Raw genomic sequence first — 18,512 nt, 5'->3', positions numbered from 1 at the left:
TAACCACGGGCCCAACCCATAAGGGCGACAAGGATTTATTAATCGCATCTTTCTTAGACGACAGAATATGAGAGCGATACAGCACTTTATCCCCTTCTGAAAATGTTACTGGAGTTACTCGTTTATTATAAATACGTCTTCGTTCATTCCATACATTTTCCATATTGTGAAATACCTTAGACCAAATATCCTTGGCATCTTGAGCTACAATATCGTTATCAGAAATATCCCACCTAGCCATTAAGGGATCAATGGGTTCTCTTCCCATATACAAACGAAACGGGCTATATTTAAGTTCTGAATGAACTGCCGCATTAATGCCAAATTGCAATTCTTTCAAATCACTCGACCACTTGTCTTGTTTGTCATGAAAATAACTTCTGATAGCCATTTTCAAAACCTGCACGTATCGTTCCACGGCGTTTCCACCAGGAAAATAGGGTGAACTACGTATGTGCTTAATACCTAAACCATGCAGGAAAGACCTAAAGGTATAACTTGTAAAATAAGAAGCCCTGTCCGTAGTGAGAGAAAACGCGAACCCAAATTTACAAAAAATGTTATATAATTCGCGTGTAATAGTAGTGCTATTTGCCTTCCGCAATGGAACTAAATGCAAAAAACGTGTACAGTTATCAAGTACCAACAACACATAAGAATAGCCAGAACTAGTTGGAAGAGGACCAGCCAAATCGGCAAATAGATGCCCATTAGGAATCTTATTATATTTAGATATTAATTCCCCTTGAGGTTTGGCTAGTCTAGGTTTCGAACTTTGACAAGTATGGCAAGTGGTTACAAAAGACTTGATATCAGCCATCATATTAGGCCAAGTGAAAAGCCTACGAATTTTACATAAAGTTTTAAAATAACCAATATGATTGCCCGTTAGCTGAAATTCGTGATAGTAACTCATGATCATATTTCTCAAACACAAAGGTAACAATATTTTATACTGAACATTACGAGATTTAGTTCGCTGATAAAGAATACCATTTTCTATTCTATAATCACCCAACTTATTTCCATTATTAGCCACTTGTTGATATAAGTCTTTCGTATCAGATTCAGTTTTTTGATAATTCCTAATATCGCCATAGGCTAGAGGCAAATCTCGCAAACTACATATAAAATTCTTAGCATAAACATCTTCATCCAGTGGTTCATCTAACACATCATACAAATTGGTGTCATATATACGGGTGAGAAAATCCGGTATTAAATTCTGTCCCGAGGTAATATGTTCAATTTTAAAATTGAACTCAAAAAGTCTTTGAATTATGTTACCATAACGAGATACTTTCTTAGGATTGCGTAACATATGTACCAATCTCATATTGTCAGTAAGGATAGTAAATTCATTTCCCAAGAACTGCTGAAATCTAATCACTGCATTAAAGATACTAAGCAGTTCCAGTTCAAAGATTGTACGATTAGCGTCAGCCTCCTTTAAACGTTTAGAGTAGAAAGCAATAGGGAGCATTGAACCATCAGTTGTCTTTTGTGAGATTGTCGCAGCCAGGCATTTTAGAGAAGCATCTGCCTGAAGATAAAATCTGTTATTAAAGTCAGGAACCTTTAGTATTATATTTTCTTCAAAGGTTTCCTTTATTCTTTTAAAGGCATCGACCTGCCTAGGCCCCCACTCAAATTTTCGTTTAATAGAATTTAACTCAGTAATAGGCGACATTATTTCCGCATAATTAGGACAATGTTTCGCATAATACCCCAGAGCTCCCAATAATTTCTGAACCCCTCTTCTACAACGGGGGGGTGGCAATCGACGGATCGCCTCAATACGCTCAGGGAGTAATGAAACATTACCATCAGAAAACGAAAAACCCAAATACTGAATAGAAGTTTGAAACAGCTTACACTTTTGAGGCGAGACCGTTATCCCTCTAGAACGCAATCTAGAAAATACCTCAAGCAACAAATTCTTGTGAGATTCTACATCTGAAGAGGTTAGGACAATATCGTCAATATAGAAATCAACACCCTTTCCTTTTAGATCACCCAGCACATCATACAAAACACGAGTAATTGCTTGACTTCCTATCTTTATTCCCATAGGGATTCTATTCCACACATAGGTTTTCCCCTCAAAAGCAAATGCCGTGTAGGCCCTACTACTATCTGCAAGGACAATTTGATGAAAACTCCGTTTGGCATCAATATGTGATATTATCTTAGCGTTAGCTAGTGAAGCCATACACTCTTCTACATTAGGACAGATCATATTGTCACCCACTAAATGCTCATTCAATTTCGCGTAATTTGAAACTACTCTACCTTCCCCTTTGGAATTTTTAACAATGAAACAAGGAGATCGGTAATCAGAATTCGCTTCTTGAATGACTCCATTACGCTTATATTCTTCTATAAATTTTCTCATCTCATTTCTGTGAGCTTTCGACAGCGGATACTGTTTTTCACAAACAACAGTGTTATCCTTTAATTTTAAGTGATATTCAAAATTGGTAACCTTACCTATTTTATCTGTAAGAACTTCTTTAAATTCATCACACATATATTGAACAAACGAACTTAATGTAGGATTTGAAACAAGCAACTTTTTATCAACACCATTTATAATACTATTCATATCAACACTAGGAGCCAAGTTGGCTGCATTATCAACACTACAACAGTACATTTCATATTTCACTGGTTGAATGTCTGGCACAAACAGGTGTATAGGAAAGAAGCTGTTATTTTTAATTTGTCTTTTAGTTGATAAACATTCATTTTTCGCTGGCAAATGATAAGCACTCGCTGAACGTGTGGACTCACGATTCTCATAATTATTAATAGATAAAGACCTCACCTGCTGTTTTTGAATGTCAGTGGCGTATCTTACCGGGCCATCCACCTCACCAGAAACGCCAGGAATCAGGTTCCCCTCAGATAGCCGAGAATGTGAATCCTTCCACTGTGCCCCAGCAACAGAATAAACCGATGTAGCCTTAGATCGACGATCCTCTGCATTGTTAAACATTCGAACAGCGCAGGAAGTATCTGAGGTGACAGCATCCCCATAAAGAGCGTGTATTGGGTGCCCTTCATCGACAGACTTCCTGCAAGTAGAATCAAAGGCACCAGTATCCAAGTTGGAAAAAGATCCAGGGGAGGGTGGGGGGAGTTGAGTTGTTATTCCCGTGAGAAGGGGAATAGACAGTTGATAACGTTGAAGTTTCAAAGATTTACTCTTAAAGTCCATGTAGCACTGAGCATCATTCAAAAATTCCAAACCCAATAAAACAGGAAATTCAAGTTCTGGATAGACAAATGAACGCACACTAATAAGTTTGTTTTCGATTTTAAAACTGAATCGTACACACTTGTCTAACACAAGTTCGGTATTATTAACTGCCTTTCCTTTAAATATTTTAGGAATAATTTTTAAGTTCATTTTTGTTTTCAAAAACTGAAACACCTCATTATTTATTAAATTGATTGAAGATGCTGAGTCTATACAAGCATGATATTGTTTACTAAACAGCTTAATTAACACATAAACACCTCTATTAGTCTCTTGTGAAATGGTACTGAAGCGTCCCTGCCCTTCAGTATTATACGAATGTCCTTTTGTGTTCATAGAATTAAAGGAAGACGAAGGCAAGCGCGCAGCACTATCTTTATTGTGAAAAGTTCTACCACCTTTTGGAGAAAAATAATGCCCCGATCTAGATTTATGAAACGAGGGGGAAGCACTATCAGTAGCAGTTCTCGTAGAAGACGATGTGGGTTGAAACGAATTATTGAATTGCAGAGAATAAAGTTCATGCTTCATATACTGTTCTAGTAATTGTTCAAAGTCTCTCATTAATTTAGGCATTCCAGCATAGAATAATTTCTCCCTAACACTGGGAGTAACACCCGAAGCAATTGCACGCAATATACTTTCTTCACCCACTGTAAGATCTAAAATTTTTACACTAGTACACACCCTCTTTACATAGTCCGAGGTACGTTCACATGGACCTTGGGGACGATAAAAGTTAGTAACCATAAGGTGATGTTGAGCACAGTCAGAAATTAACTGCCGAACAACATGCCTACATACAGGGTCCCAAGCGCTAGCCAAAGAACACGCTTCAGTAAAAATATCACTAAAAGGATTTCTCATCCTGGATCTCACTGCCAACATTAACATTCGGAAGGAAAAATGTTCAACTCGTCCAATTCACTCAATTGAACTAAAAAGGTATACAATTGGTCGGGCACTGTACCATCACACATCGGAAGTTGATCCACATACATATCAATAAGCTTCAATTGTACATTTTGTTCTAATTTGCTATGTGGGATTGAACCCGAACTCTCATTCATATGAGGTAGCGTTTGTCCGCCTTTCACATGTTTACTAGTCCCACTATCACCTCCTGACACAAAATCGGTTTGAGTAAGTTCTGCGCCTCGGGTTTTGAACCCCATACCTTTCCGGAACGAGTAAGGTGCAAGTCCTTATCTTCTTCAGATTCTGACATTATGAATTATTACAAATATTTGTTTGCTAAACAAATAAATGAAGTTTGTAAGACCTTAACAGAATATAACTGTCCCTTTTTTGTTTTTGTTTTTTTTATTAAATAGCACGTACCTGTATTCGTACGTTCAAGGCTACACACCAGCAATCTACACCTGTTGTTTATAATCCAATTGATAACACGAGAAACAGACAGGTTTCTTTCACTATCAAACAAATACTAGTAAGAGCAAAGACTACATGCCCCCGAGCTACTTCGATTAAAGGCCAGAAACAAAAACATACGAGAGTCAGTTGACGTAATCTACTATATGTAACCATTTTCTCTCTCCACCCCCACAACCCACCCAAAACAAAATTAAATAAATCCAAACATGTATTGGAAAGCAGACTGTAAGGCCAGAGAGACAAAACAGCCACACATCTGGATGAGTTATTTAACTTCCCGAGAATCTAATTTAGTTTCTGGCCAAAATACATACATGAATTTTATATACTATAGAGGTTATACTGCTGATTTTTAGAAATATTAAAAAAATCAAAAATTAACAATTGTACATATAATCTTTAATTATCAAAAATATTCAACAAGAAACTAAACGCAATTTAGTTTTGTCAACTCTAAGTTGTGGATATGTAATATTTTTAGTTTTGTTCAAAATTACGTTAACCACGAGGACACAATAGTCCTTCTTCTTCTTGTTACAAAAATGGCGTCAGCCAAAAGATTTAAAAAAATGACAAATAGTTAATAATTATTATGTATGAAAAATATATGAACTAATACTCGGAATATTCACATAAATATATGTATATATTTTAAACTTATCTCCAATACGTATATTACTGGCAAGACTCGATTATACTGTCACAAAACTATAGATAATTGATGAGCTAAAAAAAAATGAAGTTAACTCACCAGGCAATTACGTCAACTGAAGCATCTGAGAGTTTTTACATGGCGAGCCAGAAAACTCCCAGCATGCTCCAGTAGATAACAAGTGAAAAACTAAATTCGTAAAAACAAAACTACAATGCCGTGAAATAAAAATAATAACCAAAGCAAGAGAACAATAACGTAATAATAATAATAATAATAATAATAATAATAATAATAATAATAATAATAATAATAATAATAATAATAATAATAACATTTTATAAATGACTAGATTCTGAATACATTACAACTTGCAAAGTTATTGTTGATGCAATTTGATTGGCTGATCACTATCTTTCATGCAATCTGATTGGTTGATCACTATCTTGCGAGCAATGTGATTGGCTGATGATTTTCAAATCTTTGCTGCATTCCGTTTTAAGTTTTGTTTAACACTTAAAAATCTTGGTTTGAACACTTTTGTTCAACATTTCGTACTCATTGATAAAATTGATCAAAACCGTTTATTTCTTAAACACCGGATATTTGATGGTTAACCGTGAAACGTGAAATTATTTTAGTCGAAATTTTAGTTTGGAAAATTTTGGTTTGAAATATTTTCCTTTGAAATTATTTGTTTGAAAATTTTTGTTTCGCAATATTTGTTTTAAAATTTTGGTTTCAAATTTTTAGGTGTGCACTCATTGATAAAGAACCGGAACTGTTTAGAACAAAAACATCTGGCTAAGCTGTTTATCATGATGCAATAGTACACGTGAATACATGGCGTTGTACTTGAAATGAAAAACAAAATCATTGAAAGGAATTATTTTATTACAATGCACTGGTGAATCACATACATCCATACCAGGTATAGGATCTGCATATTGTCGATACAATGTATTTTGAACTTCTTGCGCTAGTTTGTCTTTAGCATATATTTTAAATTCCAATGGATATCTTTTAAGGTCTATTGCAATATCAATATATGGGTACTCAATGTCCATTTGATCACAAATAAACTGTTTATCAATACAGGTATGCACCCACGAACGATGTTGATAACGATCAGAACATCTAGTTAAAAAAGTTGTACAAGGTGAATGACAAATTTTTCAAAATAACTTTTTCCGGAATATACTTGTTTTGTTGCACACTTCCATTGCATGTTTAGCACACTGGAATACATTGATGAATCTGTTCCATTCCGTTCCCATTAAATACACCATGTTTCGAGGGACATGCAATGTATTCTTTTTTACCTAACAGCACCATCTTATCTTCCAGGACTGTACGCATCACCACTTCATGATTTCAGCCTAATGATTTGACTACGGTCGCATTTAGCTTATCATAAAAATTATCATTCATTTGGGCGACTTATGAACATAATATTTTCCATTCTTTACAGGTCAGTTGTACATCAAATTGTTCTGCTTTGCCCAATCGAATCATAGGTTCAAATGTTGTAGCACTGATACCAATCATGACATGTTTTGTTTTAAATATATTTATTAGATAATAGCTTGCGAAGAGGATTTCTTTATCCTTAGAAGTACACATCTTTCCTCCTAAAACGCACTTGTTCGAATGATTTCGGGGGCTGACACAGAATTTGCTGAGGTTTGCATTGATGATTTAAGTACAGGTACGGCTGACGTCATTGAAAAGAAGTATGCTGACGTTTAAATTCATGATTTCATCACAATCGCTGACGAAACTAAATTCACAGATGAGGCTGTGTACTAAATTCAAATTGATGATTTCGACCCAAGATTCCTTTGTAACATAAAGATGCAGATCCAGTATTTAAGAAACGTAACAGTTCTTCTTGTTTTGGAGCTTCCATGGGTAAATATCTTGCTGTTAAAACAATATTCTTATCATTTTCAAGCTTTACTACGATTCTTAATCCGAACTCTGTAGGGTTCATTTGGCTAGCTAAGATTCTATCAGGTACATTTTGTTGTAAATCAGTAATATTGGTAAATGATTCCATCACATCACGTGTGTTTAGAAACTGCAGACGAGTAGTGAGGATAACGTTATCATGAATACTAATTCGAAAGATAATGCAAAATTGATGATCTTGCATTACAATATTCTGACGTGTACTATTGAATCACGATAAGCAGTAATGCCAGATGATTTTGTTCTAAACATTTCCGGTTATCAATGAGTGCACCAACTTAAAAATTTGAAACCAAAATTTTCCAAACAAACATTTCAAACAAAAATTTCGTACAAAAATTTTCAAAAAAACCTTCAAACGAAAAAATTTCAAACCAAAATCCCAAACTAAAATATCAAAAAAAGTTTTAGTTTTGAAAGGAAAAAAGTTTTAAAACAAAAAATATTTCACAAGTTTCAAACGAAAAAATTTTGAAGACAATTTTTAAAAAAAAATCAAAAAATTGAAACAAAAATGTTCAAATAATTCAAAAAAATGAAAAATTTTCATACAAAATTTTGAAAAATATTGTCAAAAAATTTCAAACAAAATTGTGAAACAAAAAATTAAAACAAAAATTTGAAACAAATATTTTCAAACAAAAAGTTTCAAACGAAAAAATTACAAACCAAAAATTTCAACAAATAATTTCACGTTTCACGGCTAACCGTAAAATATTATCGAGTTTTTAACTATTCGAGTAACAAATAAACATTTTGATCATATCAGTGAGTACAAAATGTTGAACAAAAGTGTTCAAACCAAGATTTTTAAGTGTTAAACAAAACTTAAAACGGAATGCAGCAAAGATTTGAAAATCATCAGCCAATCACATTGCACGAAAAATAGTGATCTACCAATCAGATTGCATGAAAGATAATAATCAGCTAATCAAGTTGCTTCAACAATAACTTTGCAAGTGTCAGATTACATCACCTTGTGATTAGATTTCAATGTGTTATAGCATGTATTGCCTTTCGTCTTTGAGTCATAAGATCCAATAAGGTTACCTATCAGATTTCTGAAAACTCAAGGTTAATTCAACCACCACCACCAGTGTCTTAGATTATGAGCTTAACTAAAGTTTAAAGTATTGTTTCAAATTTTGCGCCTCATACTATAATTTTGTTTATCACACATTCCCAAATTTAAAGAATAGTCCTACGTACCTCTCTCGATATACCTAAATCTTAGAATTAATCATATCAATATATGTTCAATAAGGTCAATAATGTCCGTCAATTGTTTATCTTAGCAGAACCAATTGTTATGTAAAAGTGTATAACGACTCACCAAAGGTAGCCGTTAACCTGGTTCGGCTAATAATTTAAGTCAAGTTTTTGTGGTAGTAATTATTCACACTTCAAAATATCTTCTGTGAGTACATTTACTTGTATTCTCACCTTTTATACTGAAATTACAAAACGGTGATACGTATTAAACAGTTTTATTCGTTGATTCTTTATGAACGAATATGCACATAGACTGCTTTCCAATCGTACATGTTTGTTAGGTAACTATCAACAACTACATAGCAACGAATTATACAATAATGTATATTTCTTACATATATTAAAAACATTCTTCTTTTGTTATTTTTAAATTAACACTATATCAGGTATAGTGCTTGTGTATGAGCACTTTCTGCCCAAGGTACAGGTAATTATTAAACGATACAAAGTATCTCGTTGTATAAAAATGTCGCCCGACGATGGGACTGAATATAAAAGTTACAAGGAAGCTTGGCTTTTATATTTAAGAACCACTGGTCCGTTTATAAGAACAATATTCCATAATTACGTCTTTTACATTTTGATCGACCCTCGCATATAGATAACATTATTTATTTTCATTCATATAAATATATTTATAATAAATCTTTCATTTCTTTATCATTTATCCTTTATTACATTAATATATATATTTTATTATTATTAAAACGTCGTCGCTTATTTATATAACTAACGAAGGGTACGAATTCAAAATAGTAAGAAGCAATTACATTTTCAAACATGAGTCACCATGATCAAGGGCGCATTATATAGTAATTACTTAAAATGATATTTTACAGTATGCATTGTATTTATTAGGCGTCAGAGTATAGAAGAATCTTATTCCAGTAGCATATAAGATGGTACATGAAGACAGTTGTCGGATAATTAGCTTGATATAATGAACCTTATTCTTAACATAATCTTTGACAACAAATTCTCAACACAAATCCATATAATATAAATAACCTTTGCTTTTAATCAATTACAAATCGAATTATAATTCTTCACATTAACAAGAGAGAATTAAAATCATTTGAAAATTATTATTCGTTAATGAGAATTAAAGAAAATTACATTGAATAAAAATAAAATAAATGTTCATGAAAATCTATAGCTGATATGGGTTTAACTCTTACTTCATCAATTGTAGTCAGCTTAAATTCGTATTTGCATATGATTCTAATAAGGTACATTGTACTGCACAATCATGATTAGGTTCCGTACTATTTTGTACATGTATTACGTCGTGATTCTGATTTTGATACGAAGTGCCATCTCTTGACCTCCAATTACGTCTGTCCACGTAGTTTGCTGTATTCCTGGAATTTCGCCATGTATTTCGATTGTTTTTGTGTCTACTTCGGTTGAGTGACCTGACATAATTATTGTCACGATTGATTAGGTTAGGTTGATTACCAACATATCTTTGCCTATTTTGCTCGTTCTGATTGCTTGAATTTACTCGGTTTATGTTGTGCTTCGTATCGTTCACACTACGGATATTTAGATTCCGAACAGGTACAAAATGATCTGAATTATTTTTACTTTTACCTACTCCTGCTTGTTGATTCAGAGCATGGTATTGAGTTTCATAACATTGAGCAAGCATTAGTAAGTGGTTGAAACTCATACACTGTGTAGAAAACAGAATCTGTTGTAACTTGAACGGTAACAAATTTCGAATTGATGCTATGATTCTAGATTCTGATTGCAATGGATTTACGACTTTTAATTCATTGTATGTATTTACAACAAACTCGACAACGGATTTGTGCAAACGAGGATTGAAATGTTGGTTTCTAATCGTGGCATCTTTATATGCAAGCAAAAAGTCATTTTCATAATTTGCTATTAGCGCTGCTTTAAACTCCTCATACGTACTAACGTGATCTCGTACTGCTTTAAACCATAAAGAACATGGTGGGAGTAATAAATGAGGGATTAATTTCATATATTGTGATCTATCTATACACATTATATTGCACTCATCCTGAAACTTTTCTAGGAAAGAAGTAGCATTCTCATTACACTTACCACTGAACTTACTCATTGCACGTATTTCTCTCATCTTTACGCTTAACTTTACCTTCCTTTTATCATTCCGTGTTCTTCTTGAGTGCCTATTCCTACCTATGGCGTGATGTTTAGTTACACCGTCTCTTTTCCGCCCATCTGAACTCCTCGGATAATTTTCTTCCAAAATAATGTCCTCATCAGATACGGGTGAAGGCGAGGTCATCTCTGGCGAACAAGGGAATTCCACACGATCATTAATCGTGTTATTGGGGTACGTGTTGTCCTTGATCTGTAGTGTCCTAATTTCCTCTTGTAAGATAGCTATCAACTGCGTGTTTGTACGAATCTGATTGGAGTTATCCGTGATCTGGATTTTTTGTTGACGTACAGAAGATTCTATTGCTTCTAAATCCCTTTTTACACCACTGACTTCTTGGATTAGATGGCTGTGACTATCTTGACAATCCTCAGATATTCTTTTTAACTTTTCGTCAAACTGTGAGGTGATGTCATTCATCGCCTGAAGAATAAATTGTTTCATCTCATCTGACTTCTGCTCCATCGTCTGCTTTATGGCTTCCATATCTTCTTTTCGGCATTGTTCTTGCCGTTCTAAGAGTAGTAATATTCGGTCTTCTAGTGTCGTTCCTGGTGCTGTACTTTGTTCACCATTATCACTATCACTGATTTCTTTTTCCATTGTTTCCCCGTTCATATTTCTTGAGATTATTCTACCACTCCTCAGTCTTGTCAAGTTCGTAGTCATTAACTTTTTTTTGCAGAAGTAAATTCACCCTTACTTAACTTCGGGAATTGAATTTACACGGTCCCGGGTGAGGTAAACCAAAATTTTTATAACGTTCTTACCAAAGGTAATCGTTAACCTGGTTCGGCTAATAATTTAAGTCAAGTTTTTGTGGTAGTAATTATTCACACCTCAAAATATCTTCTGTGAGTACATTTACTTGTATTCTCACCTTTTATACTGAAATTACAAAACAGTGATACGTATTAAACAGTTTTATTCGTTGATTCTTTATGAACGAATATGCACATAGACTGCTCTCCAATCGTACATGTTTGTTAGGTAACTATCAACAACTACATAGCAACGAATTATACAATAATGTATATTTCTTACATATATTAAAAACATTCTTCTTTTGTTATTTTTAAATTAACACTATATCAGGTATAGTGCTTGTGTATGAGCACTTTCTGCCCAAGGTACAGGTAATTATTAAACGATACAAAGTATCTCGTTGTAAGTGTGTACTCAAACTTAAGAAGTATCATAACGAAGGAAAAGAATCCCTGTACACTACTTCATGAAGGTCAATCACGTGGTACATCGTATTGCTTACGTTTATATTTGGCGGGAATAATCAAAACCAATGACGTAATTTCATGTTGAGAATTCTCAAATTATCCTACAATGTTTCAATATATGTTCAAAGTTTCAAGTACTACGATACTAAATGTCTAAATTGGTCAATTTCCAAAATTGAAGGGGTGGGCCAAAGTACCCCTCCAAAAATTTTAAAGGGATGCATTAATGTACCCATGTCTTGCGAAAGGGAATTGACCCCTACATACGCCCATATAACCATATAGGGTAATTATACCTCATCAAAGAGGAAAAATTATGTAAAATATACTACCGAAATTTGACATTTTGGCAACTTTTTACCCATGAAAGGGAACGAGGTAGACCCAAAATACTACTAGGTACATACGATGGTCCTAGGCTACCATACCAAATTTTTAGATTTGGCAATTTCCGAACTTTAAGGGGAGTGGTCCTAGGGACACCTGCCTAAATTCAGGAGGTGGGCCAAGGTACCCGTGCCAAAGTCTAGAGGGGGTGGCCCTAAGTACCCCTAGGTCGTTGACCCCGGACCAAGTTGATTGACCTTAGACCTATGACGTCACAAATGTCGGGTTCAAACTTCAAAGTGAGATCAGGTGGGGCCAATACTAATATATCATATATTAAATCGGTCAAGCTGGAACCCATGCCTTTGAAGATGATATTCCACTGATCCTATTGTGATCACATACTCTATAGACATTTATTGCAAAGAGTGATTCTAAGGCTCATCCTCCATAAGTATACGATGTACAATGATAATGGAGTTAAATTAACGTTTTACAACCGAGACGGGTAATTCTATCTCGACAGATCATACGAACATTTTGCTTCTCCTAGCTTCCAATCACTATAAATGGAATACAAAACCATCCAATTCTCGTTTCTAAATTTCCCAAGCACATGTTTCAAAACAATCACATGTGATCCACTAACAAGGTTATTTGAAGAAACTCCATGTGATAATAAGCACACAACCTATTTCCCATGCAAGTTTAGCACTCTATCTAGAAATAGATATTCCCTATAACGAAATTATATATATATATATATATATATATATATATATATATATATATATATATATATATATATATAGCCGTTTAAATACCACCAGTCAACTTACATGGAAAAAACGTAACCGTTTGCTATAGTGTTTCAAGATGATTGGGATTAAATACTTAGGCACCGAATTTTAATGATGAACCTATATATAACGTACCTGGCCATTATTTGAAACACTATCAATTAAACTACATCACTTTTTTTTCGGGATGCAGGCATGTATATACTCTGTTTGACATTCATTGCTTCTCATCCTATTAACACTTGTTTTCAGTTTTGTTTCTTGTAGCACAGATTTTCATAAATTATATTTTCCCTTTTTTCAGGTCCAAACAATGAGAGACGTAGATCTTTAACTTAGATTTGCTGAGAACCAACGATAAAAGTTAAATAACCAAACCAACAATGGAATTCAGCAGCAAGTATACCGAATACGTGAGAGAAATGCCTAGGTGTCTAACCTATATAAATGTTCAAGATTGACATGTTGAACAAGGTTTCACTTGCCCTAGGTTAAGATTCTTTTTCGTCTTTAACACGGAAAAAAAATGCATTTGATGTCCTCTGGAAGACGATGTCGTTTGGATCCCACATTGAGCAACATGTCGACGCCACATAATGTTCGAAGAGGACCATTAACACCAATACAATCAATGTTTTGACGTCGTTTAACAGTAAATAAAGCTCGCAGTACGCTTATAGAGAAAATGCCATCATGTTCCCTTTTTGTCACAAAATTGCGAAGCGCGCGAGAATATTCATCAAGTTGAAATGATAATTGATTTTTGAAATCTAATAAAAAAAGCTAAGAAATTCTATTATTATCTTCGTACTTACCTATACATTTTATCTATATTTGTCTGTGATTTGCAAATAAAGAAATCATTGGTTATACTATATAGGTGATATGTAGATATTGAGATAATTATTTCTAATATATGCGTTATTCTAGTGTCTACATTACCTTACGTGGTTCATAATTTTCAACATAATTATTTATGAAGAGTGGGTACGTCCACCAGTAACTCTTGCATGAAGTTTTAATAGTTTCTTGAAAGTATGCGGTATATTTTCCAACAGTGAATGTTCCATATGCCAGTGACATTAATAGTATAATTCCAATTATAGGAAAGAGCCTGAAATGTAAAACTAATATTATTCGTGTACTATACATGATAATATAGAATAGAATAATAATTCAAATTATATCCACGACTATCAAACCTTATGTCAATTGCCGTATGGAAAATTTGGCATGCCGCTTATCATCTTAGCTAACATCAAGGATACAACATTCTTTCATTATTTGACAGTCAGTGGATTCACAGGCAAACTTTAAGTGCTGTAAAATCATTATTTCTCAACCCTTTCTATATGAGTTAATAAAAACTTCGTTATATTGCAATTAGTACTGTTTGAATTTAGGAATTTACGAATACATCGTAATTTAATAACAAATCATTAAATATATTCATTAGCATATTTATGTCAAACTAAATAAATGCTTTCTTGGTGGAACGAAGGGGTCTGTGTCAAATATAAAAGTAGGAGGGGAGAGAATAGAACAAGTGAATAGTTTTCGATACCTGGGTAGTATTCTTAGTAATGACATGAAATGCGAACGTGAAATAAAAGCAAGGATAGGAATGGCGAAAGAAGCCTTTAAAAGAAAGGAAAGTCTGTTTTGTGGGACCTTGAACAAAGAGTTGAGAAAAAGACTCATAAAATGCTTCGTGTGGAGTGTTGTATTGTATGGGGCGGAAACGTGGACATTACGTAAAGGTGACGAAAATCGACTGGAAGCCTTCGAAATGTGGGTGTGGAGAAGAATGGAAAGAATTAGTTGAGTCGAGCGGATAACGAATGAGAGAGTGTTAGAAATGGTGGGTGAGAAAAGAACACTTTTAGATATTATTAGGAAGAGGATGAGAAACTGGTTGGGACATTGCCTAAGAAGAGATTGTATCATGAGAGACGTCCTAGAGGATAGGGTGGCGGGAAAAAGAGGGAGGGGGCGAAGGAGACTACAATTAACGGATGATATTAAAACAGAAAGATCATACGCGAAGACGAAAAGGTTAGCGGAGGACCGTGGAGCATGGAAGCTTCTCAGCTGCGGCAAGTGACCTGCCAATAAAGGTAGAATACCTATGATGATGATGATGATGATGAGGGTGGCGATTTCGTTTCACTACTAAAATATTGCAGCAAAAGATTATGTAATTAAATTAGGAAGCGAGGAGCTGTACAGTTGTAGTGAATTAGGCAGAAATCGCAGTTTATATTTGCGAAGAAACAAGTAGACAGTTCATATAAACGGTACAATATGTTATCGTGAGTCAACGCAAAACGGGACCCAAATGTTAGTAAATTACACAAACATAATGTATGTGAAAGTTATATTTGAGTCATAAGGATTTTCTGTGCTTAAACATTGAGGTAGGCCAAATCCAACTCATAAAGGAGGCTGTTAGTATGTTAAATATCATTGTTATATATATATATATATATACATGAAAATACTACTACTTTACCGATTTACTAGTTTAAAATAAAATAATATTTCCAACAATTCTTGAACCACGCTCCTTCCTGCACACTCACGAATGCATAGCGAATGTTGCGAAAAAATGATTCACTACACACGTAAGGGACGAAATATAGGCACTGCGATTAAGTTACTTTCTAAAATAAAAATGAACTAATATGAGAAAAATAAGATTATCAGCTTCACGTTCAACATACCAAGAACATCCATTTATTTAACACTGAGTTGGCCTACTACTACCCTCCGAAAATAGTACATATCATACCGTTAAAAGAAGTCGTAATTAACGTTATCATATTCATATGTAACGATCATTCATATCAAAGACCAAACTTAATATTAAAGCAAAACGTAATTTTCTAACCACTCGAAAATTCTTTTACATCAAATTAGCATACGGACATAGAGAAGAAATGACCAAAAATAATTCAAAAACTAAAAATATTACTTCCATTGAATAATTAATCTTTACATTGCGGCCAACTTAATAGGAATTGAGATTACGTATTTTAAGTAAATTGTTCGTTTAATGTCACTTTTATAATCATTTGAGTTCAACTTATTATTTTAGTAGCTTTTCAATATGCTGTATTTATATGATTACTTATCTTTTATTGCATATCATAAGATTCTTTCATTCATTGTTTGCAACACACTAAACTTTTTACTACTCTGAAATTCAGGTGCTCGTTCTGATGGACAAGGTGATAAAATACCTGCACGTGGTTTGTTGATTACTGATAAAGTTGATTACTGATTTACAAAGTAACATACACGTGCCACTCAGTGGTCAGACGAGGGAGAATAAAAATAACTGAAGAATGTCTCGTGTCGTACTTTCGCGACAAACATACTTCACCCAAGCCTTCTTTTCAAGAAATGATTTATTTTATTGAAATTCACCATACAAACTCCTGTAACATTAGAGTTACTTTAATATAAACTCAATTTTAAATCAAATAACTTGAATGTTTTGGGGTTTATTATGCACAATTTTTACACTTCTTTTGCTAAGAAAATGTACTATTCAGAGAATAATTGCGCTCCTTAAGCAAGGGTTATGAAATAATTCATTTAGTCTTCTCTATGGCCAGCTCTCAATATAATGCAATATCATAAGTTGCTTCGCACTTCACAAAATACATATTATAAACTATCCTATGCATACAAGGACGGGCATAGTGGTTGCTCTGAAGTCCACACGAAGGATATATGGCGCGTCTTTTACAGATAAAACTAGACTAAGAGACTAATGCATCAATTTGAGTCGTGCACATTGCATACTACTGGATATGTAAATCGAGAGATAACAGGAATTCCCAGGTTCAAAAATATGCTTGAAGAAGAATGGTTCATTGTTCTGGATTTTGCAGCAACTTTGTAACTTCGTCCCGTCAACAACGAAAATTAAAAATTCACAATTGTAACCCAGATATATAAGAAAATGGATTTCCGTGTTTGATCTAAAATAATAAAGTTCAATAATCATATCTAAGGCAAACAAAAATATTCTGTATCAAGTAATCGTAAGAATATATAATTCTTATGTTGCTAAACTCCAGACAAAGACACATATTATAGGTGACGTTATAACTAATTTTGAAAACAAGAGTTCATATAATACATACTGATGGTAGCATATATCATATTACGGTTCTGTATAGAGTGAGAAGAAAAATGTCAGTCATATTTATGGATCATTACACTGAGCAACGGAACGAAGTTGTGTGGTCAGAAAGATCACGCTAATACTTGAATCATATTTTAGAAGTCAGAATTCATCGTCACTCAAGGGAACATGTGCTTCAGACATACTGCAATTCATTGATGGCTCCATTATGGTCTTAGGAACTTTATCTTGGTCATCCATGGGCCCGGTAGTGCTACATTGCTCACCACTTGCACCCATTACCATCATCCATATTTCTAGCTGAGAATCACAATTTCAGAACAACAACACTCCTTGTCAGAAAGCCCAAGTTCTGCTGGTATGGTTCGAGGAACATAGTGACGAATGCCACTTGTTACGAGACCCGAGTACACAGTGTTTGCATATTTCATGTACCATGCCTGGAGCCACCTATTTAGTTCTAATGCTTTTAGAGGAAAGCACATTGTTGCTGTCGTATGAACAAAATATGAAAAAGTAAAATATTAGGTAGGTGGTAATAATGTTCTTAGTGATCAGTGTATATTCAGTGTGCACTATTGAGAACGAACATTGTTTCAGATTCTATAAAACATGTAGGAGAGAAGAGGATACACTTACCCAGCATCCTTAATAGGAAGATAAATCCTGCATCAGACATATCTCTGGTGTTATTCATACCATCATAGAGAGAATCACGAAAGGAGAGAGGGGAATCAGAACAGAAAAACAATCTCTGATTTCGAAAATAGAAAAGATATTACTATTTGAAGGAGAAAGCTGAAAATAGAGAAATGTTGACGAAAAATGTCCAGACAGAAAACTAAGGAAAAAAATCATTAGCCTCACAACTTGTAAGAAGCGAAATACATGACAATAATAATAATTGTTTCAGTATTATTAAAAACTTTTCATAATATTAATAATATAAGAGGAAGAATATACAAATTGCTATAAACCCTTCTCAACTTAAATACGTTTAGGATAATTTTATAGTTAATAAATTCATACTTGTTTAAATTTTAACAAACTCGAATATTCATGTTAAAATATTGTTCGTCCATCAATTGCCAATTTACTGTAGCTTCACTGTGTGAAACTGGCCACACTCCTTTCAAACTGTATACAGCTGATTTAAGTTTAAATAATTGATAACCATCAAATTCCACAACATTTTTTCCTGTTTGCGTCTAAAATAAGAAACATTGATCTGGAACCGAAAAGTTGATTGCATAAAGATTTTTAATTCTTATTGGTAATAAAGTTCTCGAT

This window comes from Thermobia domestica, chromosome 14, assembly GCF_964235325.1.
Source record: "Thermobia domestica chromosome 14, izTheDome1.hap1.1, whole genome shotgun sequence".
Classification (NCBI taxonomy): Eukaryota; Metazoa; Arthropoda; class Insecta; order Zygentoma; family Lepismatidae; genus Thermobia; species Thermobia domestica.
The sequence above is the reverse complement of the archived record's forward strand: the minus strand, read 5'-3'. Positions refer to the sequence as shown.